The following is a 5,000-nucleotide window of genomic DNA, read 5'->3' as shown; positions in this document are numbered from 1 at the left end:
CGGCACACGCTGGGCCCTGGTGCGGCAGGTTGCCTCGAGCACCATCGGCACACGCTGGGCCCTGGTGCGGCAGGTTGCCTCGACCACCATCGGCACACGCTGGGCCCTGGTGCGGGCGCTTACCTCGAGCACCATCGGCACACGCTCGGCCCTGGTGCGGTCGGTTGCCTCGAGCACCATCGGCACACGCTGGGCCCTGGTGCGGCAGGTTGCCTCGACCACCATCGGCACACGCTGGGCCCTGGTGAGGGCGCTTGCCTCGACCACCATCGGCACACGCTCGGCCCTGGTGCGGTCGGTTGCCTCGAGCACCATCGGCACACGCTGGGCCCTGGTGCGGGCGCTTGCCTCGAGCACCATCGGCACACGCTCGGCCCTGGTGCGGTCGGTTGCCTCGAGCACCATCGGCACACGCTGGGCCCTGGTGCGGCAGGTTGCCTCGACCACCATCGGCACACGCTGGGCCCTGGTGCGGGCGCTTGCCTCGACCACCATCGGCACACGCTCGGCCCTGGTGCGGCAGGTTGCCTCGACCACCATCGGCACACGCTGGGCCCTGGTGCGGGCGCTTGCCTCGACCACCATCGGCACACGCTCGGCCCTGGTGCGGCAGGTTGCCTCGAGCACCATCGGCACACGCTGGGCCCTGGTGCGGGCGGTTGCCTCGACCACCATCGGCACACGCTGGGCCCTGGTGCGGGCGCTTGCCTCGACCACCATCGGCACACGCTGGGCCCTGGTGCGGCAGGTTGCCTCGAGCACCATCGGCACACGCTGGGCCCTGGTGCGGCAGGTTGCCTCGAGCACCATCGGCACACGCTGGGCCCTGGTGCGGTCGGTTGCCTCGAGCACCATCGGCACATGCTGGGCGCTGGTGCGGGTGCTTGCCTCGACCACCATCGGCACACGCTGGGCCCTGGTGCGGCAGGTTGCCTCGATCACCATCGGCACACGCTGGGCCCTGGTGCGACAGGTTGCCTCGAGCACCATCGGCACACTATCGGCCCTGGTGCGGGCGGTTGCCTCGACCACCATCGGCACACGCTGGGCCCTGGTGCGGGCGGTTGCCTCGAGCACCATCGGCACACGCTGGGCCCTGGTGGGTTTAGGCACATCTTCAAATTTCTGCCGTGCCAATGCCATTTTTATGGCTTGTAAATTCATACAATGGTCCCCTAAGCCTTCACGTGAAGTTTCGTTGGAAGATGACTCGTTTTCTATTTTTCACGATTTTCGAAACTTTTTGCGGTTCGGGATTTTTTAAAATTTTTTTATAAGGATTTTTGGCCCCAAATTTTGTAGGCATGATCCTTCTATTTTTGTTGGCATGCACAAAAAAATTCAGCTAAAAACTCGAAGTAGAGAAGATTTTGTGACCGTTTGAAAAAAGTGTCCCCATTTCAGACACTTTAACGGCTACTGGTAGCAAACCTGTAAAATCTCAAATGCTCTTTAAGGGGGTGTGAATTCTCAGAGGTTTGATGAGGGATAGGGGGCCAACACAAGGCCAAGTACCAGCACCCATCGCACACCATGTGCGCACACCCCCCCGGCCCCCCTCCCAATCGCCGGAACCCCAATGCCGCCGGTCAGGTTCTCCGGCGGTACTCCGGCGATGCTCCGGCGATGCTCCGGCGATGCTGTCCCGAGTGAAAAAAATGCGGCACCAGCACATGCTGGAGCCAAGCATGGGCACCGTGGCTCAAAATCGAACTTCGGCCAAGGCCTCGACCATCAATGGCACATGATGACGCATGGTGATGGCACATGCATCGACCATCATCGGCATAGGCTGCCCTTCGGTACGGGCACTTGCCTCGACCGCCATCGGCACAAGCTGGGCCCTGGTGTGGGTTGTTGCCTCGATCACAATCGGCACATGCTGAGCCTTGGTGCGGGCGGTTGCCTCGAGCACCATCGGCAGACCCTGGGCCCTGGTGCGGCCGGTTGCCCCGATAACCATCGGCACACGCTGGGCCCTGGGGCGGGCGCTTGCCCCCAGCACCATCGGCACACGCTGGGCCCTGGTGCGGGCGCTTGCCCCGAACACCATCGGCACAAGCCGGCCCTTGGTGCGGGCTCCTGGCTCGACCACCATCGGCACACGCTGGGCCCTGGTGCGGGCGGTTGCCTCGAACACCATCGGCACACGCCGGCCCTTGGTGCGGCCGGTTGCCTCGACCACCATCGGCACACGCTCGGCCTTGGTGCGGGCGCTTGCCTCGACCACCATCGGCACACGCTGGGCCCTGGTGCGGGCGGTTGCCTCGACCACCATCGACACACGCTCGGCCTTGGTGAGGGCGCTTGCCTCGACCACCATCGGCACACGCTGGGCCCTGGTGCGGGCGCTTGCCTCAACCACCATCGGCACACGCTCGGCCTTGGTGCGGGCGGTTGCCTCGACCACCATCGGCACATGCTGGGCCCTGGTGCGGGCGGTTGCCTCGACCACCATCGGCACACGCTGGGCCCTGGTGCTGGCGGTTGCCTCGACCACCATCGGCACACGCTGGGCCCTGGTGCGGGCGGTTGCCTCGAACACCATCGGCACAAGCCGGCCCTTGGTGCGGGCGGTTGCCTCGAGCACCATCGGCACACGCTGGGTGTCATGGTCAGGCCTTGGTCCTGCCATGACTGATCCTGAACCAAGCAGTGGTCGAGACCGAGCTGGCGGGAAAGTGGTTCTACGAGATGTGGGCGTGCATTCCGAGCTTTGGAACATGATGCTAGCATGTTGTGGGGGCAATGGGAGCCCCGAGCCGCAAGATACGCGGGGAAGTTCGGGACAGTGGTCAGACACCCTCAAGCCAAGTAGCCGGGCGGGTGCCGTTGGTCGAAGCCATGCACGGGCACCTTCGAGTGGGTTGGTGGAGTAATGAGCAGAATCAAGGAGCAAGGGTGACCAAGAGGAAGATTACGGGGCCCTGAGTTAGCCAGAGAAAGGCCCTAGGATGGCTGGGCAGAAAAGTGTCCCCGTTTCAGACATTCTTACGGTCACTGGTAGCATAGTGGGAAAATCTCTAACGCTCTTTATAGGGGGATGTTTGGTGTCAGCTCTCCACCACCCCCTTGGCTAGCGGGCAGGCGGGGGCCTGGCTAGTCTGAAGTGAGCTACTCCTAGGCACTCGTGGTGTCTAGGTGGGCGGGCATCGTAGGGTCACGAGCGTGGCATGATGTTTTCTCGGGTAAGGTAAACCCGGGGACGGTTGGGGCCGGCGGGCCTCGTATCGCGCCTTTGCATTGAGACAGGGGGTTTGACGGTAGAATCCGTTATGCCCCTCGGTTTCCCCTCCTCGAGCCGAAAGGATCATGTGATGGTGTTTACGTAAGAGGGATACCATCGGGCCAAAGGGGTGTGCGGGCTAGCAGACAGGCATGCTGCTAGACCCCTGTGGCCAGTCGGGTTGGTGGGCTGCCACTGAGGCAGTCCGCCCTAGTCCCCTTATGGGACTAGCATGATGTGGGGTGTCAATCATGCGTGCGGGCAGAAACTGGGTGCTCGGGGGCTGATGCCCAATGGGAGTTGGGTTCCTCCCTATAGAGTTTGAACTGAACGACCCTACGGGGTCAAAGCCAGGTAAGGCTCGTGGGCATGTGGCTCGAAGGATCGAAGTGGATCTGTCCAAGAGAAAAATAGGCTTGGTGAAGGCTGACCTTGACTAAGAGTAGTCTTGGTGCCGCATGGGTTGCGTGGTTTCAGTAGGAGGAACGCGCGGACCGTGACACTTGGTATCAGAGCCTAGGTTGGCTCAGTGGCGAGAGTTACGCGACCCCATGTGTGGGTCTGGTGATGCGAAATTACGGTGGTGCCAAGCCCGAATGGAGCTATCGAGACACAAATGCAGTTTTTGTGCCTATGGGGGCTCGGGAAAGGGCCACCGTTGCATGCGATGGGAAATATTGGGCCTATGTAAAATGGCTCTCGAGTAGACTCTTGGACGCCTAGAAAAAGGGCACCAGAGTCTAGCCTCACCTAGAAAAAGGTGTTGGCATATGTTGTGGCATGTGATGCCTTTACGGTGAAAGGAACCGTAGTGAGACCGAGATCCGAAAAGGGTCTTACACCATGAAATGGTGTTGTGTCAGGCCACGTGGGCCGAGTGAATCTTGTCCTGAGGGGCAGGAGGCGTCGAGTTGCATGATTAATTACTAATGTGTGCTCTTGCTGTATGGTGCAGGTGCCCCAGGGGGGGGGTGCAAGCCGAAGTATTCGGGTCCAAGCATGAGACTACTACACAGAAGAGTATGAAGTGGCTGAAGATTGAAGCCACAAGCGAGATGGTCAGTGGACCATGAGCTGCGTTGGTCAGTGGACCGTGAGTTCTTGTGGTCAGAGGATCACGAGAGTGTGTGTGTGAACCAGGATATTGAACTTGTATTGGCCGAAAGGGAAGGCTTCACGAGTAGTGGTGGTCAGTGGGCCACGACAGGATGTTTTCCAGTGGAACAAGAAAGGGAAAACGGCCAGTTGACAAGGCCTCAGTCGTGCAAGTCAGTGGACCTTGAGGATCGAGCGGGTGAATCCCCGAGTCAAACAAATCAGTGGGCTAGAAGTGCTGGTAGATCAGTGGGTCTCCGAGTATAAGCGGATTTTGGAACGCCCTAGGAACTGGGCTGGAGTCAAAACTATCGAGCAATAGAACCATCAAGGAGACAGGGTTGCGCATAATGCTGTGCTGAGTTTCGAGTAAAAGTGGGGGAGACCTGTCAATTCCCCACGAGACTGAGCCGAGATAAAAGAGCTTGAGCAATGGAGCATAGTGTTCAAGCCGGAGGCAAAGACCGAGTTAGCACGTTTTAAGGTGCCGTCTTGGGGGCGGTTGGCCTGAGGGCCACACCTAGAGAGGTGACCTTGGAGGGGCCGAGAGGACCCAAGTTGGGAGATGACCAAAGTGCTTGAATGCCACTGTGCTAGGGTCATCATGTAGAGTGCCGCATGAGTGCGGTTGACCTAAGCATCACGTCCAGAGGGGCGCATCAGTGAGTTGATGCTGCAA

This window comes from Durio zibethinus, unplaced genomic scaffold (genome assembly GCF_047325235.1).
Source record: "Durio zibethinus cultivar Kanyao isolate XHJ-2024 unplaced genomic scaffold, ASM4732523v1 HiC_scaffold_404, whole genome shotgun sequence".
Classification (NCBI taxonomy): Eukaryota; Viridiplantae; Streptophyta; class Magnoliopsida; order Malvales; family Malvaceae; genus Durio; species Durio zibethinus.
The sequence above is the reverse complement of the archived record's forward strand: the minus strand, read 5'-3'. Positions refer to the sequence as shown.